The following is a 27,980-nucleotide window of genomic DNA, read 5'->3' as shown; positions in this document are numbered from 1 at the left end:
AATATCTCTGCCATCTGTGCCACAAATCAGCACTAATTCTGGAGGAGACTGCTTGCCAGACCTTGTACTTGTAAGAAAAGCCCCACAGAACATCTAAAGGAGTTGGGGGGGGGAGAGAGGGGGAAGGAAGATCTATACAATATCTACATCTTGGAGATGGTTTGATCTGGCTTTTTTTTTTATTAAATAAAAACCCTTTATCTTGGGATAGCCAAAAAAAGTTAGATGCTTGACAAAGGGGAACTGGCCAGTCCGTTTCTGCAAGCCAAATCTGAATAGGTATTATAGTGCCTTCAGAACCTTTTAAAACTTTTCTGCAAAATGAAGTATTTCAACAATGGCATGTTATTTCAAGAGGTACTTAATAAAAAAGCAGAATTAAAGCAACTGACTACTTAAGTCTCAAGTATCGAATAAATACCAAGCAACATGGGGTACTTCTCCAATATATAGGATTTTCCAAATTTGTTTGCAAAGCTATCAATTCAATACTAAAATACACCCTATAAACCATGCTGATCAACAAAACAGTTAATCTCCATCTCTGGAGATATTTAAGAGTAGGTTAGATACATGTCCATCAGGGATGGTCTAGACAGTATTTGGTCCTGCCATGAGGGCAGGGGACTGGACTCGATGACCTCTCGAGGTCCCTTCCAGTCCTAGAATCTATGACTCTAAGTCACATTTTAGTATTTCTTCTGTAACAAGCTCAGAGGAACAAATGCCCCATAAAACAGATCATGTATAAATATAGTCACAGAAGTGCGTGGTAGAGGCCTATACAAATCAAATCTTGCTGACAAGAAGAATTCACTGTATTTCCATGGAAAGACTGATTTTCTGTTTGCAGCTGGACTTGAGTGCAGGGTGTCACAGTAAGGGAGGTATGTCCCACCTACGGGCCCATGGGCTTTACACAGCCCACCAGAGCATTTCATAAGGCCCACAGCCTGCTTCAACGCAATATACCAAATGGCGGATTTGTTAGCATTGTGTTCTCTTTGTGCGCGCTCTCCCCCCCATTTTCTATAATTCTGATACACATTTTATGCACTGGTTTTTGTTTTTAAGAAGAAAATGCTATATATAGCAACAGCCTATCTAAATACATATGAAACAAGCTGAACTTAAAATATGAATCAATACAGAGGACTCTAAATCTTATTAAAATCACTAGAAGCACAAGGTTGTGCTTAGGTTTGTGGCCCTCCTGTGTACTAAAGGTTGAGCAGCACTGCAGTAGGGTACTAGTAGCTGTTATTTCCCAATAGTCTCAACACAAAAGCAAAGAGTTTTATACAAGTCAGTTGCCATATCAGGCATCTCTGCCAGTTTAAGAAGGTGTTGCTAATACCAAGGAGTGTTAAAATACCAGCACTACAGCGAGATAAGAAGCCTGTATGAACTTGAACTAGCATGCTATTTATGCCCACCAACACCACCCCAAACAGTACTGCCACAAAATCTCAGTGACTTAGGAAGGGGGAGGATCGAGCAATGACTATTGTTCAAGCGCTGACAGATTTTCAGATGTGGGCACCACCTACAGCAGGGACACATATCTGAAAATTCAACCGTGTGCGCAACACAACCACACACACCAGGCAATTGTGCAGAATAAAAAAAGTTGCCTGAAGGTCTTCCAGCTGGTTAGCTCTTAGATTTAATACTATATAGCTGCATTCTGTGTACACTTTATTGCTATAAATGTGAGAGAGCGGATCTATTTTCATCATAGGGAATGTATTACCTATGGGTTCTTCTCCCAACAGATCTTAAGCCCTATGTCTCCATGGTTATCTGGGTTCTTACATGGCACTCATCACCTTTGCACCTGATCATACAGTACAGCCAGTAATAACTGTCAGAATGATTTTACCTTAGGACAGGAAGTAAAGCTCAAGGGCACTTACAATAGAAACCTCCCTTAAGCTAGGTAACCAATTACTTCCAACACTATACCTGAGGAGGCAGCAAAGTTGCACCTGATATAGAAATTGCTCACAGGAAGGATGTTCTCATGAATAAAAAAAGACACTGCTCATGTCAGCTTCCTTTTCCAGCTCATTTACAAATGTTTTCTCCTCACGGCTCTGCTTTTCAACACCTCCTTCTCAGGTTTCTGTGGGGTATTTTAGGCAGTTGTGCTAAAAATTCTCATTATGGGGTCCAGTTCAGCCTAGGTCTGACGTTAGGAAGTCTTTTGGGGGTAAACTAGGTGAATACTCAGCCCAGATTTCTTTGCTTAACCTAATTCCACATGCACACCCTTTTTATACACAGTGGTGCCTGCTTACATTAGCTGTTTCATCCTTTCCCATGTAGTGTGTATTTGTGGTGCATCTGCTCATTCTGTACAAACCCTTATTTCTGTGGTATTTTAGACAGTTATTTATAGAGGACTCCAGTTCTCTAATCTATAATTCAACACATCTCAAATACCATGCACAGCTTGAGGCTCCATCAGATATGCTGGGTTGCCCCAAAAAATCAAATGTAATTATAAATTGCTCTGTGGCAGCAAATGTCTTTTTTGTCCCCACTTTTAGTATTTGGGGACTAAAGTCACTTCAAATGTGAGACACATGCTTTCTGCAGCAAAGAAGAATCTGATGTTATGTCTCCTGGTTTAAAAAAACCCAACCACAACCAGGTTTTAATTCAGAGAGTCACAAATCAAATATATCACTCCAAAAAAAAAAAACCAAAACACTAAGCACCAAAAGTAGTGAAAATACCATCAACAACTGGAGAAAGCAACACCATGCACATTACCATGTTCAAAACAGGATGAGAAAATTGAATTGTGTGCTTAAGAGCACTTGAGTTGGCACTGCCTTGAGTGTTCCCTTCCTCATTTTACGAAGACACATTCAGTCACAGCCTCAATGAAAAAACCCACATTCACAGGTATAGGCAAATTGGTCACAAAGTACAAACCTGATTTACACAGGCATATCTAGAATGTGTGTGCACAACCTTACAGGCCAGTTGAAAATTTGTCCAATAGGGTGGAAAGGACCTTTCTATTTCAACTAGTAAAATGCTTTAATTACTTCCTTTCAGCTAGTGTCTGAACTTGCAAGATATTGAGCAAAGCAGCTCCCACTGAAGTCTATGAACACTTCAAGCACTCAGACCTTGAAATCAGCTCTAAACGTTCCAGGAACCAGGCATTTAGACAAATTACCAATGCTCTTTATTAAAGCTCAGAATTAGTGTGGTTTTTAGCCTAGAATATATATACAGCTTCTCATTAAGGATGGTGTGGTACAACGACAAATGTAAATCTGTTAGGGAGAAAAAAAAAGTCAACCCTTGCAAAAGCCTCACATCATTGATATGAAGATAATAGGAAAAGTGTAGTTCCCTCAATTTACTATTTAAAAACAGTTATGAGTTTAAGTTAGCATTAAAACAGTTGAATGCATGCCTCACTTTGCAAGTCCCTGGACTAGGAGTGTATCATGCTTTTTAAAGATGTAGAGTAAAAATGCAATTAAATCTGTCACACGAGACCTTTACTGGGTGTGCTGGCATTTTAGAAGACTATAAATATCAACATTTCTAATTGAGATTAAAAAGGACAGACAGTCCAGTTTTCAAGTGCTGGGTTAATAGAAATTTCTTTATACAAAATGATTGCAACAGCCTAACACTATTTCTGTTAAATAGTATTAATGAAAGTTTCTGCAGAAGTTAGAGAACTAGAGACTGATTCAGTTACAATCATGAAGATCTAGAATAATATTGAGATCAATGAGGTTACTTTGATTTAAACTGTTATAACAGTATGACAGGTTGGACCTCTTGGGAAGCCACCTGATGTGCTGAGATACCACTGACTAACTGTTCTGCCAGCATGGGCCCCCTTTAACCTGTCTTGCTGAGCCAGGCTCTTAAAACCTCCTTTAACACACACAAGCAGGGCCACACCCACCTGTAGATCAGTTCTGGGAAGAACCAGCATAAGGGACTTGCTCCAGCACTCAGATGTCCACCTTCCTTGGAGTGCAGACCCAAAGATGCATTATGAAATTTGCCTCGTTCCTCAGTTTGGAGAGGTGTGCACACTTCTCCCGCTCCCCCATTAGCAGTTACAGAAACTGGGTTTAACAAATTTTATTAACTATAAAAAGGCAGATTTTAAGTGGTAAAAGAGGTAACAAACAGAACAAAGCAGATTAATAAGCAAATAAAATCAAACATGCAGACTAAGCTGGTTTCACTAAAGAAATTGGTTACAAATAATATTTATCACCCTAGATAGTGTTGCAGGCAGTTTACAAAGCTTCTGTGGTTCAGAGTTCCAGTTATATTCCTTTTCAGACTAGACCCGTGTCTCAGTCTGGACTCCCCCTTGTCTTCAGTTTTTCTTCTCGGGCAGACAGGCCATGGAGAGGAGGAGTCCTGTTTGCCTTCCTCCCCACCCTTAAATAGGATTTAGGCAAGCCAGGAATCCTTTGTTTCCCAAACTTGATTCCCACCCCCACCCCCTCTCACAATGGAAAATTACAAGAAGTCCCAGGTAATGTTTTAGTATCAGGTGACAAGACCACCTGACTCTGTAGGATTACAGTGTCCATGAGTCAGTGGCAGTATGGCGTGTCCACAGGAAGGCCAAGCTTTTCACAGTCCGTTGTCCTCACTGATGGGTCATCCACTCCATCTGGCTTTTCCATTGTTGTACCTGAAGAGTTATCAGTGAGCATCACCCAAAGTAAGAGTTTAAATACTGATACATAGTCAATATTCCTAATTTCAGATACAGAAATGATACAGGCACACAAATTGGATAATCACATTCAATAAATCATAACCTTTCCAATGATCTCACATGAGCCATCTCGCATAAAGTATCTCTCAGTTATGTCATTTATGTCAAGCATATTTTCCATAAATATGGAATGACATGTCACAAACAGAACGTAATCTGGTCCTGCCTCTTCAGATGTAGAATCTTCAATAGTCTTTTGGCACTACTAATATGCAAGATGCTAGATGAAGCAAGAACTAGCACTAGAAAAGTCTTATGGACATTCTCTGGGGTGGGGAGAGCAGATCCATGGCTATATGCCAGACAAATAAGGAGAGATTTCGTGGTGAGGGTTTTGACCTTCTAGGTTCCTTTTCCTGAAAGGACAAAGACTGCCTTAATGTCTTCCCTTCTGAGCTGGAGTTGGTCTGCAAGGGGTCCTCAGAGGCAGTATAATTGAAAGGGGGGGGGGGGAAGAGGCTATTAAAAGCATAATTGATTGTTACATCAAGGGGGTGCTGGGTTCAAATCTAGATAAACCCAAGTCCATAGAGAATAGGTCTCTGCCTTTATCTATTCTTTCAGACCATTGGTCAGCAATTCCATCACAAGTCTGTGCATTTAAGAATACACATTATTGATCTTCAGTGGATCCTATTAGTTACTCGTTCTGTAGTTTTGATGAGCTGACTGGATAGAAAGAACAGCTGTCCTTTTTCTACTCCCCACACAAAAGGTGGCTGTGGTCCAAGTTTTTGCCATGCAATACAGCGTTCCTTAAGAGAAAAATCTAAGCAGATAATCTGAAAGTGAATTTCCTTTGTGATATAATTATCAAACCATGATGAGAGAGACTTCTGATGGACAGATTGAATTTCAGCCTTTACCAGCTTCACTGAGTCTATGCGATGTCACAAGTGAAGAGTTTCTGCATAAAATGGACCAAATATGATATTGAACCTTGAAAGATTTCATCCCTCTGTAATTACAGAAAAAAATGGCAGTGATAGAAATGTAAATCAATTCCCATCTTTGCTTAAAATAATTCTTGTGTGATTTAGTTTTTATCATTGCTTTTGTGCTTCTGGGGTGAAATTCTCCCCTCTGCAGAGGGCCTGCAAAAGGTTGGCAGAGCACTTAACCCCTAATAGGACTTACTTTAGTGGGACTTCAGTGTACACCGCTCTGGTGTTAGCTCTCTGCACAAGGGCAAATATCACCTTATTTCAGAAGCCTAAATACTCAAAACCAAATTCTGCTCTAGTAACTCCTTTGGGTACAGGAGATCCAAACATTACACTGTGGGGAGGTGTACAGGTTAAGAACATCAAGATTTAAGAACATCCCTGCACTGCTGGGTCTCAGATTATGTTCAGTCTACTATAGCATGGATGGGAGAGAGGAAGGTGGAAGAGAGAAACCTCTCTAGAGAGCTGTGGGAGAAAAGTTGGTCCAGAGGTTTGAGCATTTGTCTAGGACTTATCAGATCTGGATTCAAGTCCCTGCTCTTGAACAGACTTCGTATTTGACCTTGGTCAAGTCATTTAGCCTCTGTGCCTCATTAAAAATGGGAGACTAGCACTTGCCTACCTCACAGGGGTGGTGGGAGGACAGACTAACTGATGGTTGCGAGGCTCCCAGATACTGTGTTAGAGGTGGGCACACAAGTACCTTAGTTGGAAGGCTTTGTTGGCCTCCTTTCATCTGCGAGAGATGGTGGGAATTGCAGCCTATGATGTAGATGGTTTGCAATGTCTCATGTGACTGAATAGGCTAATCTGAGATTTGCATGATCTTTGGCTGTTACTGCAAATGTATGCATCTTGGTTGGGAGCTGCTTGCTTCCTCCAGGCTCTTTTCTCTTCATGCTGTAGGAGCCAGCTCCTGTGATGGGACTTTGATACCCTGATGGAGACAATGGCATCACTTGTTACGATCACTTGTCAAGATTTCCCATTGGTCAGAATCAATTCCAAATTCCTTCAGATCTTGATTTCATGTGTCTTTATAGCGAAGCTTGGGAAGTCTTGTTCCTGTTCCCTCCAATAGCTCCCCATTTAGCATGTCCTTGGGTATGCATCCATCTTCCAACCTACTCAAATGGCCCAGACAGCACAGTCATCTTTGCTTGAGCAGGGCTGTCAGTTGGTAAATTTGCCCTTTGAAGAACCTCTGTATTGGTGACTTTATCCTGCCATTTGGTATTGAGTATGCAGCATAGGCAACATAGGTGGAAACTGTTCAACCTTATCTCCTGATGAGCATAAGTTGTCCATGTTTCCCCACCATATATGAGTGCTGAGGACGCAGACTTTGTACACTAGCATTTTGGTCTTGATGGTCAGCGTTGAGTTGTTCCATGTTTTTAGTTAGTCTGCTAAAGGTGGTGGCAGCCTTTCCAATGCAAACACTTCAGTCTTCATCCAGTGAGAGGTTGGTGGTCACTGTAGCACCTAATAGCTGAACTACTTCTAGCTGGTTTGCATTTAAGGATCTTGTGGAACCCCCTGTCCTAATACAACCGTTAGTTGGAAGGTCAAAACCGGTAGGTCATGTTAGAATTGAAAACCTGCTACCGCTATGACCATAACTGGTACAACCTGTACTGGTCAATGCCGAGTGCTGGGTGGTGGTTAACCCAGAAACCTCAGGAAGCACCAACGGCTTTGGGCTGATGAGCACCTAATGAAGGTAGTGGAACCCTTGGAGGAAATGCGATCAGAAGACAAATGAGCAAATTCACTCAGTGTTTTTGCCAACTACATCCATGCAGGACAGATTGGTTATCAGCAACAGCTAAAGGACCCAATCTAGAAGTGGAGCCCTGAAAGGCAGGCAGATGGAAGATCTTCTCTGCTCTGGCAACTCCTGCAGTGTAGCTGGTTCCAAATGTATTGACTCCCGTCCTTCCTTTGGTCCAAACTAGTTAAGTCAGAGGGGGATGCTGACACACTGGCTATTGTAGACATCACATGGAGAGGACACTCCATCCTTGCTGCAGTTGGAAGGCTGGACAAGCGTGTTGAAGAATGTACAGCTAGTGGATCTGTGACTATATGCATACACCAGACAATTATTTCAAACCTCTTGGAGAGAGTAGAGGGACACAGATGCCAGAAAGGTTGCTCTGGCCATAATGGAATGTTCAGTTCTCTGCCCTGTAACAAGCACGTTAAAGAGCTGTCCGTGTTGGAATCCATTTCCAAAGGAAGGAAGAATTAAATGTGTTGTACATGGCTGGAACAAGACAGCAGAAGTCAGCTTTCTTGTGACTAACACTCAGATGATTCAGCTATTTTTTCATGTAGTTAGTAGGGCACTTTTGTAATAGTGCAATTAATTGCATTACCAAGCAGCTGAGCAGTGAAATGGGCAGAGAGCACACAGGTGTGTTCTGTATTTTACTGTTATTATGGAATTTCTATCAGCCCAAAACATCTTTCATGCTAATAGCTACTCATTCCATTGTGTTATTTTGTTCCACTTCTCCCCCAGTTTCCTTCTTAGAAGCTGGTGTAAGTGAGAGAATGTCGATGAATAAAGCTGGTACTGGAACAATAGCATGGACTCTACATGACCAACAGGTTAAGTAAAACTAGTGCTTAAATGGCATACACATTCCACTCATTCATTGACATCTCAAGAGTCCGAGGCAGTGATTTCATTTTCTAAAACATGCCCTAACCAGGCTGGAAATGTCTACAACTGAGAAAAAAATCTGCCAGTTGGTGGAAGGCAGCGGAGTGTACTTTCTAGTAGGTCACTGCATTCAGAACAAGGACTGCAGGTACTTAGTCATTTCTCAAGAGCAAATTTTATCAGCCATTTGAACAATTGTTTTCATATAATGGATAGCTATACATAGCTATCTAGAGGTACTTAGCACCTTTGGAGGAGGGGAAAAAAATTCAGCCAAGGCTACAGAGGAGATGCTAGGCATAGCCTGGGCAGTCAGATACTGTATGATATTATGGGAGAGCCTAGCTCAGAGTTTTCAAAAGTCATTGCACAGTGACCCACTTCTGACAAAATTCTGCATGACCCGGGGGGGGGGGGGGGCTGGAAGAGAAGAGACAATGGGCCAGAGCCTGAGCCCTGCCACCCCTGGTGGGGGGGTGAAGCTCAGGCTTCCACCTCAGCCATGGGTCCCAGCAAGTCTAATGCTGGCCCTGGCAACCCCATTAAAATGGGGGGTCAACCCACCATTTGAGAATCACTAAATTACCACTACAAATTGAAGGGGAAGAGGAGTGGTTCCTCTGCCCCAAGGGAAATCACAATCCCCCCCCAAGATATTGCTAAGTCATCCCCTACCAAATAGGTCTTACCACAAAGGCTCCTAAAAATACTTCATAGGAGCACCTCTTTTGCCTTTGGAATGGATCAGATTATCCCAAATGGCAGGTATCTTTAAAACAAACCATTCACAGACAGCATAAATACAAAGCCGTTATACAAATAAAGGCACCTCACTTCAAATTATACAAGTTTAACAGTTTGTTAAATTCAGTATTCTTAGTGCAACTTCCAGGAACAAAGCATAAACATTTCCAGCTAATAAACTTAATACAAGTTTGTTTGCCCAGTACTTTCTCAAACCATAAACAAAGAAGGCAAAAGCATTTTTTTTAAAGTGGGGAAACAAATGAATAGATTCCCCAGCCCATTAGTTCTCCTGTCTGTGCAGTCACACCCTAGGGATGCTAAGATTTATCCCAGGCTAAAAAGAAATTATGGAGAGCCCTTTGTTAAAACACTGGCAGCACATCAATCCCTGAAGCAGACTAGTGAAAGAGTGGATGGGAACACAAAACACCTCCTGCCCAGAGTGTCATTAGTGTCAAACCTAATATTCTCAATTCAGTCAGTGACTGAAAAGGGGAGGGAGAAGAAGAGAAAACGTTTTTATTTTTATAAAACCAGATATAGTGGTGTCCGTCGGAGCTGGTACCTTTACCAATATTTACTACCATGTGTTGATACCTGAGGAACCCATTTAGAATAGGAAAAACTATGGTACTTCAAATATGCAAATAGTGAAAGCCTCAAAAATGGAAGGGCAAGGAAAAATGGGAAGAGCTAAGGAAGAGTTTAAGTTAAATACCAGGGGAAGTTCCTAATTGCTGTAAGAGAAATTGGGCAGAGGAAGAGATTCCAAAGGGAGGTTGATGTGGCACCATTACTACATGTATCTAATAACACATTAGACGATATTTTAGCAGGAATTACATATTAAGCAGTCACACTAGATAGCACAAATGGCCTTTTTGACCCTGGTATTCCTGGGTCAAATCATGTGTTCTCAGCACGTACAACTTCTGTTTGCATCAGTGTGAAGTGTGGCTGCTCAATACCTCAAGATTTGGCCCTATATGCTGTTCCTTCCCCCCCACCCCATAAGAATATGAATGAAATTATTATATTATATATGCACAAAGCACCCAAATTCTTGTTTGTATGCCCCTGCTTTTTTAATCAAGGCCACAATGTCTGGTTTAATATCATTTTGTATTCACAGTAGCGAGCAGCTGTTCTATTGCCTGAGGACATGGAACCAACCCCAATTACCTGGATTGGGGAAATGAGGAGGGTGGCCACTAACAAGTGTTTAAATAAAAAAGTTCTATTTCAGCTTCCGTTTCTAGCCAGAAGGGCAAGTGTGTCATTCTCAATCCAGCTTGCTAATGTAAAAGAATATTAATCAGCTGTAGGGAGAGGATTCAGAGTAGGGGGACAGACACTTTGAGAGAAGTGAGTACTTTTGCTATTAAGTCACAGTTACCTCCCCTTGACTTTTAACTCGTGTTTTACTGCTGTCTGTTTTTGCCAGTACTCAACGGGTCTCAACAGGTGGGTCATTTTACAATTAAAAATAGGTCTTCCAGTCTATCAGGGAAAGAAGAAGATTAATTTATTTCTTCTTTCCCTACACAACTTCGGGGGAAAGAATCAGAGCAAAAACATAAGCCAATATTCTACCACCATCTGCAGAGCCAATACTGAGACAGTACTCATACTCTACATCCCCACTCAGTTGGTTAGGCTTCTTCTCTACCTTTATAAAATTTCCTTGTGCCTTGATAAGTTGTTAACTTGGTGCAGTTGAAACTCTTCCTGCTCTCAGTCATTAGTCTTTAGCAACCAGCATCTAGTTCCCAAGTGCATGTATGTAGGCATCACTACCCAGATCCCCTCTTAAGCTACCCAAATGCCCTGTCACATGTAGCTAGCATTAACAGTCTTGAAAAGGATAAATGCCCTTTACCAAGAGACTAAAGGTCACATTGTACCCTCAATCTTCTGTGCAAGACACCCCAGGACATCACTAAGAAGGGCAGAATATAAATTTATGCTTTGGTTGAAATGCTTGTGAGAGACAGGCAGAAGGAAGAGAGTGATGTAATAATGAAAGTACAGAGGAGTCACTGGTCTGAGATAGCATATGCTGAGGCTCAGGGCCCACTCCTGAAAGGGGATGAGGATCCTCAGCTTCCATGGAAGCTTCTGGCTGAGGAAGGCATTGAGCCTCAACTTGGAGGATCACATCCCAAAGATCTTACTCAGACAAAAAACTCACTAGATAAGTGGAAGCTTTGCTTGAATAAGGATTGAACCAAGAATTTAGGATTTGGCCAGGGGAGAGCTGAGAGGTTAAAAGCTATTGCCTTTGGTTTGCTTTTACTAAATAAGTTTATTTCATTTCAGTTTGATTCAGTGGATTGGTTTCAATTTTAATGTTTCACTGAGCTGTGATTACCATGAAAAAATGAGTTTAAAACTGCAGTTGCATGGTCCCTAATAGTATTACAGCTTGCTCCTCTAAAAGTCTGAGATATTATATTTCATAAAAGTTGTGAAGGAGATTAGAGGAGAGGGAAGGCATGGGTGACAGTGTGGGCACACTCTCACTGTTTAGATAGAAAGTGACATGGGGCCTGATTCTCCACCCTGTTATACATGTTTTACCTTGGTGTAACACCATTTAAATCAGTGGAGTCATACAAATGTAACAGTGGAGAATCAGGCCATAGTATTTAGAAGGTGCCCATCACTCATGCATTTCAGTAAGGAACGTACCAGCTGCTTGGCCAGGATTCTCTCTTGTTGTATACATGAAAGTGAATGGCAGAGCTGCAGTCTCTCTCTGTATTGTGTATCCTTTAGGGGCAGAACTGAGCCCAGATTTCAGTAGACCCCTTTTGAATAATGACATACAGATTATAGTAGCCCACATAGCACCATGTTCTTTGAGGGGTTATGGAAGGGTTAGGCAGCCGGGATGGCTAAGGTAGCTTGCCAGTAATAGATGCTGGGCTTTTTTAGCCTGGAAGGGAATCAGGAAATTTGTCAATGGGAAACTTGGAGGGTTTCCACAATAGGTGGGGAAGGATCTGGGAAATTATCAGTAGTGGGATGGAGAAATGTTGAGTCCCCAAATTCATCTTTCAAGGTGTCTATCTAGAGTCAGAGCAGATTTACAGGCAGGGGATTGTATAGATTTATTCCAGGAGATTTATTCCAGCATATAAGCTCCATTCTGGAGGATTGAGGGGGCTCAAACTGTTCTCAGTGGATACCCAGACATCTTTAAGACTTGCTGTGGCAGGAGGCCCATGCTTACTCTTACCAGGAACCAGTTTAAGGTGAATTCTTTGTGACATTTTCTTTTTGTTCTGTGCTCATACAGCACCTTGCATAATGGGTTCCTGGTTCATGACAGGGACTCCTAAGTGCTACCACAGTACTCCTAATACTGGCCTGTGCATTAAATGTGAATCCTGTATTCTGAGTACTGTGTATTGCATGGATCACAGTAGTGGGGGGGAGGGGAGAAATATAAGTAGTTACATGTGTGCATTCACAGGAGTGCCTTATATTACAGTGAACTGGATATGGTCAGATATATTCAGGGAGCAGAACAATCCCACCCATTCTATAGGAAGTTTGTTTTAATAAATAATGAGACACACACTTCCTTTCATCTTGCAGGGTCAGAAATCCTTGCAGCTCAACTGAACTTCACAATATAACAGTTCTCTCTCCTTTAAGAGAAGTAACAGATCTCCTTCCCTAACATACTATGGAGTAGTGTAGTTTTAGCACTAAGTACAGGTTTTAATTTAATCTTTACAACTACCATGAAATTTGGCCTGTTGGGACAGAATGTGAATTATTTAAGTGCGTTCTACTATGAATATACTTTCTCTAGCTTCCTGTATCAATCAATCTGAATCTCTCTATGAACAAGTAGGCTCCCTCTCTTTTTTGAATTTTACTCTATGGCAATTTTCTGCTGTTAAATCCTCACACACTACAAGTAGAACCACTGCTAAGTCTGAACAAAAGCCTTTGTATTCCATGTACTCAAGAGAAACTGCCCTGAAAAGCAATGCATGGATTTGTTCCAGTTGAGAAAATAAGCTAATATTTCCCTTGCTGTTAAAGGAAATCAGATGTATAATCTTTGTTCAAGAGTTAACCATAAATTCCTTTGAAAATAACACCATTTAGCAAAACAATGCTGACTTGTAACAGTTTAAACCTATGTGTTTTTCCCATTCTTCTCTTTGGGACCCTTTTAAGATAGAAACTGTAATTATGCTTACATTTTAACTGTTTTACCATATTTCCAACTCCCTCAATGTCATTGTTAGTGTTGAATTCAACAACAGGAGTTTAAGTCTCTCTGTAGGCTTAAGTGCTCTCCTGAACTGAGGCCTAAGTACCTTGTCTAAAGTCTCAGGAAATGAGTGGCTTCATACAGATGAGAAACTCCTGACTCCTAGCCCTGTGCTTTCACCGTACTCTTCAGTGAGCCTTGCAAGCCACTGACAGCTCCTGGGATCACAACTTTTTTGGCATAACATACAGCTCTACACAATAGTATTTTCAAGTTTGGGCACATTTTGTTGTCTTACCTTGCAATTACAAGCAAAGTAGGGAGGCCCTTGAAGTTTCTTACATCTAGCCTCTTGGAAGTTGCATACAGCATAGCCCTAGGAAACACAAAACACAAGGTATTTGGAGACAAGATGAAAAATGACTAGGAGAACATTTAAAAATACAAAGGGGCTAGGGGACTGTGACAGGATTGGTTAAAATGGTTACCTCCAGGAATTAGCTCAGTCCATGGTGGGGCACCCACTGCTGGTAGTGTCCCATCCATCCTCTGCTCCTTTGTTGTTGTCTGGACCCACATTGCTTCCCACTCAGCAGCATCCTCTTCAGGACACTGCCCTCCAGCAGTGCCCACTGCTCCAATCTCACCCCCTTCCAGGGGTCTAGTGTTATCAGCAGTCCTTCTCTGTGCCCCAGCCACTGTGGTCAACCACACCCCAAAGTCTAACCTCTAGTGTCAGGAGGTCTAGTGCAGTCCACTATCACCACATCCACTGGCTGGGTGTTCATGCAAAGGGGAAGGCAGGGGATCCAGGCCCATCCTCTACACTGGGTCCCAACCCAGGGACCCTTTGGTGGCAGCCTTCCTACCCTCCTTCTCTTCCCTTGTACACTTCTGTCCCTGGGCCACTTCCCCTTCAGCCCCTTTGCACCAGCTAGGCCCTTCCCTCAGGGCCTGCAGCCTAGCAGGTACCAGACTGGAGTTCCCTTCTGCTCCCACAAGCCTGCCCTAGGTGCTGGTCTCCTGACTCAGGAGACCAACCTTCCCCTCTGAAAGTCTGGGAGAGACTGCCTGCTGCCATTCTGGGCAGCCTTTATATATGACCCAGCTGAGCCCTGATTGGCTGTCTCCAATCACAGCCCTGATTGGCTCTCAGTAAGCCCTTTCCTGATTGGCTACTGGCCTGAGCAGCCTCTCTGGCCTACTCTAGCCCCCTCTCACATGGGGGTGGGGCAGCTGCCCCACCACAGGGACACAAAGGTTTCCTTAAAAACCTGCATTCATATTTGCCTTAGGTCATGACTAAAATTTTTTATGTGGTTTCAGTTGAGTCCCATGTGGAAGAGTTCTGGTAACGTAGTGATATGGACACAGAGAAATGTTCCGAACTGCTAGTCTCTGCTCCAGAGGGAAGGCAGTAGTTAAAAAGCAGGGTAGGATAAGATATGGCCCACCTTGGAAAAAAACTGTGTGTGAGACTAGCCAATGCTAGCACTGGTCATGATCATGAGCAATAGCAATTCACCAGAACTAGTAAATACAGATTATAATGGAAAAAAATGAATCTATCTCGAAGGGAAGCAAAAATCCTGGATCAAACATTCCCTCCCTGTTCTGCTGCTTGCAGAATGGAGGGGAAGGGAAGAAAGGTGCACATGTACTGAGTGGCATGGGTAAGCAGTGTAAGTCAACTAGACATCCAGACGCTCTCATGGTTCAACTGACTGTTGGGCACTTTTAAAAATCTGACCATTTCATTTAAGCACCTAAATAGGAACTGAGCTCTTTTGAAAATCTGGGTGCAGAAGACTTCTGAAAATGTAGCCTTTTGCATTTACTGTGAACAAACAGCCATTCTAGGGATTTTTTCACAAGGGAAAAATGTCAGAACTGTTTGTAGTAATCAGCTATGTTGGCAAGATTTTTATAAGTGTCACTAAAATGTTAATTATTGCACTGACTCGGGGCAGCAAGACTGCAAAAGGAGACAGAACTTTCTTATTTGCATTTAGCAGGGGAAGACAAGTGGTGTTCTCTCTCTTCCTCTTAGGCTGAAATTGTTGGCTCAGTGGCAGGAGCACTAGGATGCATTTCTGCTTCTTGGGACCAAAGGGTTAGTGCCAGCGGGATGAAATTTGCATCATGAGCTTGTTAGTGAGCTAGTTGTTTTGGATTCGTAGAGTTTACATTGCTCCAGGAAATTCTAATTCTGGATAGGAAGGGGTTTATGGATGGAAGTACGCAATTGGAGGTACTCAATGAAAAACAAAGGGTGGACTCATTACTTTAATAAAAGAAAGGGAGGTTAGTTGCTGAGCCCAATTCCCACAAGTAGATCCCTGCAACTCTGCAGCTGTCCGTAGACCATTTTTGTGGATCGCAGATCAGATGCGGATAAAAATTTTGTATTCACGCAGGGCTCTACACACAAGTTTTGGTTGGGCTCCAGACGTTTTCTCTCCAAACTAGCATTGCTGACAAGAGCATATGCAAAGTACTCATCTCTTTTTGCAAACACACTACAGAACTTGAAAGCTAAAGGGAAGGACATAAGGCTAATCTGGTGATGGAAATGAATAAATTAGAGAAGCAGGTTAAAACCCCTTAACTTCTGCAGTCTGGGAAAAGGAGATGTCATTGGGATAAAACCAAACTAAAAAAAAATCTAAGAAATGTTAGCTGGTGTTCACAGGTTTGGGGGAATATAAACCACAGTAAGAAAAAAAATCAGAACAGATACTGTATTTCATGATAAACTAAAACTACTACAGAGTTTGTTGTGGAAGAAATAAAACACTAACAGTCCCTAATGAAAAACAATGAAAATATCGGGGGCGGGGGAAAGAATTCTTGTCTACATTATAAATGTGTTCTTTTTGGTTTTAATTCTGTTTTCCTTTTTTAATACAACCCATGTAATATTAATCAAAAATGTCTTAGCTTAAGGAAACAGATATAGTGTTGATAATTCAAAAGATCAGGAAATGTGCAGCAGAAAAATAAATGTATGCAGAAGCAATAAATTGCAGCATAACATAAAGCAGAGCATCAGGCAGCAATGGTGCAGTGTAGCAGAATATCAATTGTACAATTTTCTTTGGAATCACAAGACAAATAGATGATTGCAAGGAGTTAGGAGTTGTTTCTATCGTGTTTGTTGTTTTAGAAAAGTCATTTTTATTTGAAACAAAACGATAACCTCACCCCGACCTATCCGAATTCACTGGCTTGTTGGCTCACCAACTCAGTAGGCCAACAGAACCATTTGTTTTCAGGAGACTGCAGTGCAGTTAGCACATTGGTGGTCTTTTCAGCAACCACAAAATAAAGTACATGGCATTTTGCCAGGCTGGTTCTAACAGAGGTCAACATGGGATTCCATGACTGAACAAGCCAGAGTCACTGTCTGAGGTGCATGTACATTCTGTTTATTTTCTGCTTGCAGGAGGGATTTTTGTTTTGTATTGATACTATCATAATGGTTTGATGTTCAGAAAAATCACTGTGTAGTAACTGGTAGCACTAATACCATGCTCTCACACAGACGAGCCCACAGGGAGGGTACAGATAGGCCCATAGGCACGGACTTCCTCTCTATCCAACCACCCATCTGCCCCAGGCCTGCCCCCACTCCACCCCTTCCTCCAAGCGCCTGCTCCTGCCCCCCCCCTTCCTGCCCCTGCTCCATCCCCACCCCTTCCCCCAAGGACCCATTTCTGCCCTGCCTCTTCCCACCCCCCTCTCTTCCCTAGGCTTCACACCCATTTCACCCCTTCTCCCAAGCCCCCACCCCCACCCCCACTCCACACCCCATCCCCTGAACACCTGATCCAGGCATGCAGGAAGCACTGGGAGGGAGGAGGCAAGTTTGGCTGCTGGTGGGTGCTAAGCACCCACTAATTTTTTTCCGTGGAGCACCCACAGAGTTGGCGCCTATGGTTAGGCCTTGAACTCTAAGTTCCTGATGCATTATCTAGTCAAGGGTAGGGGGCAGGGTTGGCAGTATTGTGTAGGAGATGGGCTTCCAACCATAGGGATATCCCATGAGTCACTGCAAAATCCAGGAAGGGACATGTCCTCTTGGTCTTTAGGTGTATGACTCCACTTCCCTTGAGACAGTCCTTATTCTGCAGCATGGGGTTTTGGCACCATGGAGCAGGGCTCCACAGAATTTCTCTCATGCCCAAGCCACACCCAGCCAGCTACATGCACCTCTAAACAGAGGAGCCACAAAGTTCATGTCAGGGCATATTCACCGAGAGGGGCTACTGTAGGATCAAAGATACGAGGGGGAGGGAAAGGGAATGCTGTTTTGATTCTGCTTTCTTCTCATCTCATCCCATCTGTGTTTTGTCTTGGAGAAGCTTCAGTTTCTACACTGTTGAAGAAACAGAGAACAAAACAGAATATTTATTGAACAGCATCTTCTTCTACCACTTCACATCCACATGTCAGTCTTGTCTCAACATGCAGCTTGCAATGAGAAAGCCTTGCTCTGACAGAGCTGGCTGCATTAGAAATGGGAATTGCTCTTTATTAAAGGATGGCAAGTTAAAGTTAAGATGAAGGCTGGGGTGAAGCAATCCAGCTTCCAATCCATCTTGATTTAGGAACACAGTACAGCAACTAGTTGTGATAATATATGCACATAAACATGTATTTGCAGGAGGCAGAGCAGGGTTTGATGCATTTATGTTAAATTAGCTTGAATATTATATAGTAATTAATAATAAGGGCCAAAAGACAGTAATTAAGGAATAAACCTGAGTGTGAAAGAGTCATAGGGTATAAGATTGAGCCAGCAGAGGCATCCCTTGTAAATGCCATCAAAATTTTCACGTGAATATTCTGCCATTCAAGGTTCCAGGGCACTGAAATACTCTGCATATCCACAGCGCAGGCCTCCCTCAGGGCGCCACATACTTCAAGGGCATGGTTGCAGTAGGTAACTGCCTCTAAGCATAAGAGAGTAGTTAATTCTCTCGACCCGGTCAGCCTTTGACAACTGTCCTGAGACACCCACTCAATACTGTGGTGTTCTTTCCGGTGTGGATGTTCTTTCCCTTGGGACCTGCTGTGAACTTCCCCATCTCTGTGGACTGGTGTGGGGTGGTGGAAGATTCTGCCTGCTTCCCATCCCAGCAGGAGAGCATAGAGACAGCAGCGCCAAGGCTCCCTTGAATGCAAGGGCTGCTCTTGTGCCAGACCTTTATGCAGGCCTAACAAGTGGAGGGGAAGGCTCATTGCACACCTGTACAAGGGGTAGGCCTACTCTGGCCCAAAGAGAGGGATGGGCTGTGGTGCAATTTACTAAATTTAAATGGGAAACAAACACAAACCACAAGTGAATATTCAACCATTTATCATTCATTAGCTCCTTCCTTCACCCACTAATTCATTTGCTCCCATAGTAATGTTCGGTGTCAGTGAGTATTCTTGAGTTGAAGAGACACTGCTCATTGACTCAAGAGCACCACTTAATAAACATTTAATTTCTATTCATGACACTAAATTTAGCAGGAATAGGAGCCGTTATAAATAACCTGGCTGTTTATAAATGCTGTGGGATGTTCATGAAAAATGAAAGCAGCAGAAACAAACACAGAAGGAAATGTCACAAATGATTGTATATGGACAGCTGCCATGTTCCATTTATGCTGAGTAGAAATACGATGAGACAGTCATGTCACCATGTTAAGTGGGGAGGTGTGGGGACAGCCTACCCACCCCTCAGGAAGAAAGTGTGCTTGGAGCACTCCTGTTCTGAGAGATGCCCCTTCTTGCACTAAGACTCAGATGGTCTCAGTCACAATGTTATAGATTCATAGACTCTAGGACTGGAAGGGACCTCGAGAGGTCATCGAGTCCAGTCCCCTGCCCTCACGGCAGGACCAAATACTGTCTAGACCATCTCTGATAGACATTTATCTAACCTACTCTTAAATATCTCCAGAGATGGAGATTCCACAACCTCCTTAGGCAGTGTATTCCAATGTTTAACCACCCTGACAGGAACTTTTTCCTAATCTCCAACCTAAACCTCCCCTGCTGCAGTTTAAGCCCATTGGTTCTTGTTCTATCCTTAGAGGCTAAGATAGACAAATTTTCTCCCTCCTCTTTATGACACCCTTTTAGATACCTGAAAACTGCTATCATGTCCCCTCTCAGTCTTCTCTTTTCCAAACTAAACAAACCCAATTCTTTCAGCCTTCCTTCATAGATCATGTTCTCTAGACCTTTAATCATTCTTGTTGCTCTTCTCTGGACCCTCTCCAATTTCTCCACATCTTTCTCAAAATGCGGTGCTCAGAACTGGACACAATACTCCAGCTGAGGCCTGACCAGCGCAGAGTAGAGCGGAAGAATGACTTCTCGTGTCTTGCTCACAACACACCTGTTAATGCATCCCAGAATCACGTTTGCTTTTTTTGCAACATTCACTTCTGATTGGATCTGAACCTGTCTCTCCCTTGTCAGCATCTCCAAGAAAAGAGGTTCTGTAGTCAGAATCTGCTAGAATATGGTAAGTAATTCAGATTCCCAGAGTGCTTTGGAAGAGAAATTGGAATCTATCCCAGTTAAAGTTACTAATTCATAATAAAGTTTGTCTAGATGAAAACATATCAGGGCCTGATATATGCACAATCATGTGTATATTTTTTGGGATGTCTCTGCTACTGGAAAATATTAATCCTTTGTAGATCACCTAGACACCAAGCATCATCCAAAGTATTCATTTAGCTGTTGGTCTGGATAATGCCAGCTAAATCAACACATACACACTGGCCCCCTCCTAAGGCCATATTCAGCAGTCATGTGGATGGTGGTATAAGTCACATGTTGGTAAGTGGGCATAAGTGAATGTGAGCATGCGTGTAAAAAGGTGGCAATTACACTAACGGGTCAGGAGGCAGGAAGGAAAAGCAACCAAGGTCTAAAATCAAACAGGACTAATATATGTCTTCCTGCTGCTTGAGTCAGGGTGAGATTAAAGAATCCGGGGACCTAGACACACATCAAATAGGGCCCTATGGCACTGCCCTCCTCCTTGGCCCCGCTGTTCCCTTAGCTGGCAGTGACCGGGCCTCCTACACAAGCATATCACCACTGGGTTGTGGTTCTTTTTTAGGCATAGAGAGTTTGTATTTAACAACTCTTTAAAAAAAAAAAAACATTAAAGGACCATAACACAGCCAGAGCCTCGTGCGGACTACAGCTCCTTGCCATCCAGAGCACCCTGGCATGACTTTTGTTTGATCTCTGCAGCCCTGCCCACAACAATGACAGCTGCTCCATACAGCCCCACCTAATTAAACTTAAACATCTGTCTTTGTGAAGGCTCTGGCTGAGCATGCTACAAGTCGCCACACTTGGTCTCTTCTTCACAGTAGTACTGCACCTTGTTCTGGAATTGGCATATTGTTGCACACCAAAATGTGTGGTGCTATTTCTGGCAGCTTTGAAGAATTCTTTAATGGTCACCATCTCATACTGGAGAGTCTCCTTCTGTGCAGCTGGAGTCTGGTGGATGATCTCTAGTCCCTCTGTTCCTTCTGAAACAACAGAAATACATTCAAGATGTTGTTCCTTTTCTTTCTGCTACCATCTGGCCCCCTTTATGAGATGGAGAAAATTTCTCTCTCTCCGAATTGGCTTCATGCCATGCTGCTTCCAAATTTGATTTGTCTCCTTCAGGCTGAAATTCAGTAGTTCATTTTCAGTCTCTGTTTTGGACTCAGTGCAGCTGAATTTACTGGAATCTGGGCAGCCATTAACCATACTCTGCCTAGCTAGCAGTGCTACAATCATCTCTCCCCATCTACCAGGGCTCTGATAATTGGTCCATAGAAACAACATCCATTTCCCCCATCAGTGAAGCCAAAACTGGATTTCTTCACTGCATTTTAGACCTGGTTGGAAACTTTCTGATGGAACATTCTTTCATGGGAAAATGCTGATTTGTCAAAATGAAATTTTTTTTGAAATGTATTAATTTCAACAAAATTTTGTCTAAAAAGAAAAACTGAAATAAGTGTTCTGATAAGGTCGAAACGTTCCATTTCAGCTTTTTTGGAACAGGATGTTATGGTTTTCCATTTGAAGCCACTTTTGTGTTATAATAAAAGTGAGTAAAAAAAAATCAAAATTGGAATGAAACATTTTGATTTTATTTAACAGCATGTTTTGATCGACTCAAAATGATTTTTTTTTCAGAATTATGTTTTATGGAAGATTTCAATTTTTTTTGGTTGCGTTCCATTTCAGATTGGGAAAAAAAATTGAATTTACAGATTTTCCCATGAAACAAAATCTTTGGGTTCCCACTCAACTCTACCGTGTTTACTGTTTTCTTTTGCCTGCATTGTCCTGAAAAATGGTTGCACTTGAGGGAGACTGTCCAAATGCTGGCTGATCTATGTGCATATTCACATCCACACCTCCCACACAGCTGTCTGGGCTGTCTGTTGCAAGGTTCTGATGCCATTTCTTATGCTGCTTAATTTCCTCGTGTTTTTCCCCTCCATCTTTCATATTCCACTGCACAATAACCTCATGAATGGTTGCTTGACTCTTTTCCTTATTTAAAGCCTGAACCTGAAATTGTCTGTTCCACTGCTTTGCAAGTTGTATGGCTTTTTCTGAAGTCAGCACACAATCTCTTAGCAAATGCTCACTTACCTTCCTGTCTCTTCAGACCACCACCAGTCTGTCGGTGAAACTTACGTTGGTCAGGGGCGTGTGTTTTTTTTCCACAACCCTGACCGACAAAAGTGGTAGTGTAGACAAAGCCTTACACAACAACAATTGCTCCACACAGTCACTGGTCTTAAAGAAGTGGGGCCTTCTCCCTCCCCAGGCCATCTTTCCTTGTCTTGTGGTAGAGCTTGGAATATGATGGCAGAGCCATGATGGGGTGGTGGCAGTGAAAGCTCCCCATGAAGACCTCCCTGCTAACATCACATTGGCAGCTCCCGGCAAGAACAACAGGTTTCGGCATTAATACCTCATTGGAATGAATAGGTGGCTTACCCGTCCCAGAGCTTTTGTTTCAGGCTGTCTGCAGATGACTCAGCATTCAGGTTATTTTTTTTTCTAGGTTTCCTTCACAAGCATGCAGATTAGAATGTAATTTTTTTTATAATGAAAACTGAGATTCTGATGTCATCATCATGAGATTTCAGGGCTGGGGCTCCAGACACGGGCTGATAGGCTCTAGGGTGACCAGACAGCAACTGTAAAATAATCGGGATGGGGGTGGGAGCCTATATAAGAAATAAGGGAGCCTATAAGTAATAGGAGCCTATATAAGAAAAAAGTCCCAAAATCCCAAAAATCGGGACTGTCCTATAAAATTGGGACATCTGGTCACCCTAATAGGCTCTATGTCTTATTCCTTATTCAAAGCCTGGCTGCTTTTCCCACTGCAGTGCCTCTGGGTGTGTACATGATCCCATTTTACCCTAATTTACTGATGTGTAACTCAGGCTATGTCTACTCTACGGACTTTACAGCACTCCTGTGTAACCTCTCCTGCCAACATAGCACTGTCCACACCAGCACTTTTGCCAGTGAAACTTATATGGGTTGGAGGGTGGGGGGATTTTTTTCACACCCCTGACTGACAAAAGTTTTACTGACAAAAGTGATAGTATAGACAAAGTCTTGCATTCACATCACCTCTAAATCTCAGCCTACAGCAGAGGCAGTCACGGCACGGAGGAAAACAGCCACAGCCACATTACAGACACAACTGTACTATTTATGCACAAACCACAGTGAAGGGGAGGGGTTGGAGTTGACAGTCCTAGGAATGTGTGGGGAAGCAGAATACCTCCCAGGGCTCCTGGGCCCACAGAGGACATCCTTTTTGTGGGATGCATTATGCTCTACCCTGTGGCTCGCACATAGGGGAAAGAGCCATGACCTGTCCTTTTGCCTGCTCCCCCTTGGGCTGCCATGTACCCCAAGTGAGTAGGGAGAAAGTAGCCCTTGCATTCCCAGAGTAAATAGATTGCAATTCTGCCTAGTACTTATGCAGACTAGGCTAGGGGAATAGGAAGGTCCCTTCTCTCAAAACCACACACCTTTGTATAGCCCAAGTAAAATCTGGCCTTTAAGAATTAATCTTCAGGTCAGTTCCTAGCTTCCTTAGCTGGATGCTGAGAATTAGGGTATATGTTCCCCACCCAGCTTAGCACTGCAGTTCTATCAGGGGTTGCCTTGCAAAAGGCAAGGCAGTTCATTAAAAAAAGAATACTCTTTGAGCAACACTTAGGACTTTCTTTGTATGTTCTTAGAATGATAATGAACAGCTGGAAAAACAAATAAAATGCTGAGCCAGATTAAAGCAGAAGGACTGTCTGCCCTTTATTAAGAACTCCCACCATCAGTCTCCTAGGTATACTGCAGTTTTACTGCCAAGAAGAACAACAAAATACAACATGGTAGGAAAATTAGAAATAATATTACCTCAAATACTGTAAACATCTATTGAAATTTAATCTTGATGCATTTATGACAGGGCTTTTAAATAAGCTTGCAACTGTTTCTGTCACTGTGAAAATAAAGCTGCATGGGAAAATACAAACATAATAAAAATGGAGAAGTCTCAAACTTGTATCTACTCTCTACTTGGGTTAGACAATCTATTATAAACAAAACAGACATTTTTTATAAAACTCAACCTCCCGAGAGTTTTCTTTGCTTACCAAATGTTGGCACCCTTGGGAATTATACTCTTTGGTTCAGAGACATTAATAAGCAGTTTGTTGCATGCCTGAATCATTTCTGTAATGCTGCTTTTGTATGAAGTGTAATATTATTGATCTACATCATGATTGCACTAAGATGATAAAATCTGAAAGCTACTGAAGATGCAGATTTGCCACTCCTCTCACACACACACACTTACTTTTGAATATTATATTTAATGAGCATTTTCATTAAAAGACAAAGTGAAAAATAAGATGATGGTAGTGGTCACTTACAACATAACACCTGCGCCACCCACCCTCCCCCCAAACACACAGACCTTAGTATTTCAAATAATGTTTCCCCATTCTGAAAAATAAGAAAAGCTATTTAATGGCCTACTCCTTCCACTTTTACTCATATTGAGTAGCACCTTTCTTCAACAGGCCCAAAGAAATCACAATTCAGAGCATGTATGGGGATCAGACTCTTACCCATAAGCATTAAAGCCTGATTCTTATACCAATTTTACATTGTTGTATATCCGTTTACTTCAAGGAGGGTGGTCTTGATGCAAGTACATGAAATGAGACTCAGGCCGCAAGTCAGAAAACGTATGAGAGATGTAAATATTACAGAGAAGGTAACAGTACATGAGGCAACATAAGAGGGGAAAAAAGAACAAATTGTTTAGTTTTCAATAATTATCATAAGAATTTTAAGTCACCCTCAATCTCTCTATAGTTAAAAAGAGTATAATTCACTATAGTGTAGTGTAGACTAAGAACCACAAAATGGTAACTTCTGTCACGTATGATTCCCCCTCCTACAAAGCTGCTTGGAAAACCAAAAGTGCTTAGCCCCCATTGATGTCAACAACATTCCACTCCTTTTGATCTTTATAAATAGTTCACATTTCACTAAACCCAGTCATAAAATACATTTTAGAGAGAGTTAGATACCAAGAGGCCTGAAGCACTATTCATTATATCATGAATTTGCCTCCACAGAGGCTAAAATCCCAGACATGACTATGTCTGGTAGGACGGTTGAATCATTCATGCCTCCAACTCCCATCACTAGGTTTCAGCCTCTGTGGCAGTAACATCCAACCCAAATTATATTACATCGTCTGGGGAGAGCTGATATCCTTGCCTGGCAAGTCTGCTAGAGTCAGTGGACAGTGATCCCTGCCATGTGACATGGATATTTTGTAACCCTGACCCATGTCAGGTGATACAGTTATTACATGGACTGGGTCTCTGTGGCTGATTGACTTCACTGTCTCCTTAGCAGTCAACAAACACCCCATTCTACCAATTCCAACCTGTAGAAAAACACACAGGCTTGCAGATAAGAGATTGCACTTTATTTCCTGACCCTCATCACTTGACATGGTGTTATAGAAGTATTATTATTATAGAAGAGAAGGAGAGAATATTTTTCAAAGCCAGCATCTATTGAATTTCTTTTGCATACACTACATTTTTAGAACCGATGAAACAACAAGATTAGATATTAAATCTTCATTATTGGTAACTGAAATTCCACAGTTCTATGAATTTTTTATTTACTCATCATACTTTACATGTGGCATCAATACTCAATAACCATATAGGGAAAACATGTTAACAGCACAGAGAACTCCAGTCACTCTCCGTTTGTTTTTCTGAATTCATTCTATCCCACTGACATTTATAAGCTAGCAACCATCCTTTGAGAAAGCCCCAAACAGCCAAGAATCTGATGCAAAGCTTAAATACAAACCCAATAATGTTTTCAATAACAAAGTCAATCAGTACATATAATAATTTAATTTAAAAAAATCAGTAAAAATGCCCATCTAGATTCAAGGAGTACAGGCTAAGGGCCAGCTTCATCCCTACTGCAATTCTGCTGTCTTAGTGGGGTTGCACCAGGGTTGAATCTGGGCTTAAATAACTTGTATTTTAACAGAGAAAATAAAAACCTTCTTAATTTCTCTTCAGGCATAAGTGGCACACTGGCCTTTAATACATATGCTGCTCTTCTTTCTGTTCCCCTTATTTCTCCATGTGTTGTTTATTTTACCACATGTTGCATAAAGACTGTTGCATTATATAAAAACTGTTTGTACTAAAGCTGGAGTAGTCTTCAGGGAGAGCCCAAAAGGATCTATTTAAGCAGAAAGGTTTTATAGTCTAACTATTGTAGGAATCACTAAAAGCTACACACTCCCCACAATGAACACAGGCTATCATATGGAAGCTTTTAAGGACGCTTCAGACGGGTCTCCTCTTAGTTTGGTCTTGCAAAAAAAAAGTTTATTTAGCTCTTTTCAGTAACTAAGAGCTTTGAAGTACTCCAGTGTACACAGTCTTTTAACTGAAGCCTTTTCATTTTTAGGGCTACAAATATATCCTCAGGCTTCTATTTTATTTCTGTATCCCAGAGTTTTAAACTTTCTATTGCATCCAGGTATTATGCTGTGAGACTTAACTATTCCCCTGTATCCCCAATCTTCCTCATTCTTTGTATTCATTTGTATCTCCTGCAGTTTCAAAGGTCTGAACTGGATTCAGTCATGCAACTCCCATTAAAGTCAAGAAAAGTCAATGGAAGTCATGTGGCTAAACCCCGTGCACCTCTTTTAACTGGGGTATATATCCTTAGTACTGTACATTCCTGTTTATAAATGTTTTTCTCCCTCATCTCAGTACCAAATATACCTATCTATTCAATTGCGTAAGTCAATTGTCTGTGCATATTCCTGATCCATCCTATTACTCCTGATCAAAGTTTGCTTTCTTCTAAGTTAGTGTTGTACAATAATAAATACAATTAGATAACAATAAAACTAAATCCTAATCCTTGAGGCTTTTATGCCATCGTCATGCATAATTCAGTGTTTAGATTGCTAAATTGTCATTCCCCAACCTACTTCTTTATCCACTTTAGCAGCTCTTCCCCTAGATCTAACTTGAACCTTGCCGATTAGTCTTGTGTGCGGAACTGTTTCAATAGCTTTTTGAAGTCCAGGTAAATTATGTTCACATTTTAACACCCCTGTCAATTCTCTATGTTCCAGAACTTCCATCTGGCTTGTTAGTTTAGCATGATGTTCATTTTGAGAGTCCAGGCTCTCTTTGGTCAGTTCTGTATACATGTTCCTTCATCGCGGCAGCTCTCAGTCTTGGAGCCACAGGCTCAAAATTGATCTGGGGAGTAGTGGGTAGGTTGGAGAGTTACAGCCAAAATTGTCTCATACCCAAACAATTGGAGACACGCAGGGAGAAAAATTGTTCTTTCCTCCTCCTGCAGCTGTCCAGTCCTCACTGTTGTTTCTTGCTTCCTCCTCTCCTTTATTTTTTCCCCCATAGTATTATAGCTCCTGCCATATCCCAGTCCCAGCTCTGGTGTCATTAATCCAAACTAGTCTGTTTATTTGGATAGTTATCATGTATGTATGTGTGAGAGAGACAGACCCTCCCTTATTCTTTTGTAATTGCATTTAACATTGGGGGTTTACTCTGTTTCTAATGACTATTTGTAGCTCTCAGATATAGGCCATTCATCTTTGCTACGTTCCGCATGGAGCTCTGGGATGGAGCCCTCTTGGCTCTGCTGCCTTAGCAATCATCAGAAATGCAGCAAGGTCAATGATGTGATCATGCACCAACAAATAATTTGTGCTACACAAGCACTTAGACCAAAAATGTACATTTTCTATACAGCCTGTTAGCCAAAGCTTGTATGTTATAGATTATTTGCTGGTCCTGTTAAAGCAGTCATATCATCTACTTTGATTCTCTTTTCTTAAGGACTAATATTACAAGTACTTTTGTGTATCAATCATTAACCTTAGCTTCTTTATTAGAAATCATACACCTAGGGTGCTATCAGCCCCTCTGTTTTTGTGGAGAGGAGATG

At 41.9% G+C, this 27,980-nt stretch overlaps 1 protein-coding gene and 1 long non-coding RNA gene across 3 annotated transcripts in view; one reads left to right on the top strand and one right to left on the bottom strand.

The window, feature by feature from the left end:
• Positions 1 to 14,424, bottom strand: part of LOC123349634 — a 119,337-nt gene extending 104,913 nt beyond the window's left edge. The window contains exons 1-2 of the long non-coding RNA XR_006573604.1: positions 13,868 to 14,424; positions 13,678 to 13,755 (exon numbers count right to left, since the gene is read on the bottom strand). This is a non-coding gene — a long non-coding RNA (uncharacterized LOC123349634). The remainder of the gene's footprint in view (positions 1 to 13,677; positions 13,756 to 13,867) is intronic.
• The window catches only part of LOC123349632 (protein BEAN1-like), a 103,090-nt gene that overhangs the window by 18,001 nt on the left and 57,109 nt on the right, over positions 1 to 27,980 (top strand). The gene's annotated exons all lie outside the window — the stretch shown is intronic.

This window comes from Mauremys mutica, chromosome 14 (genome assembly GCF_020497125.1).
Source record: "Mauremys mutica isolate MM-2020 ecotype Southern chromosome 14, ASM2049712v1, whole genome shotgun sequence".
NCBI classification, from domain to species: Eukaryota; Metazoa; Chordata; order Testudines; family Geoemydidae; genus Mauremys; species Mauremys mutica.
The sequence above is the reverse complement of the archived record's forward strand: the minus strand, read 5'-3'. Positions and strand labels throughout refer to the sequence as shown.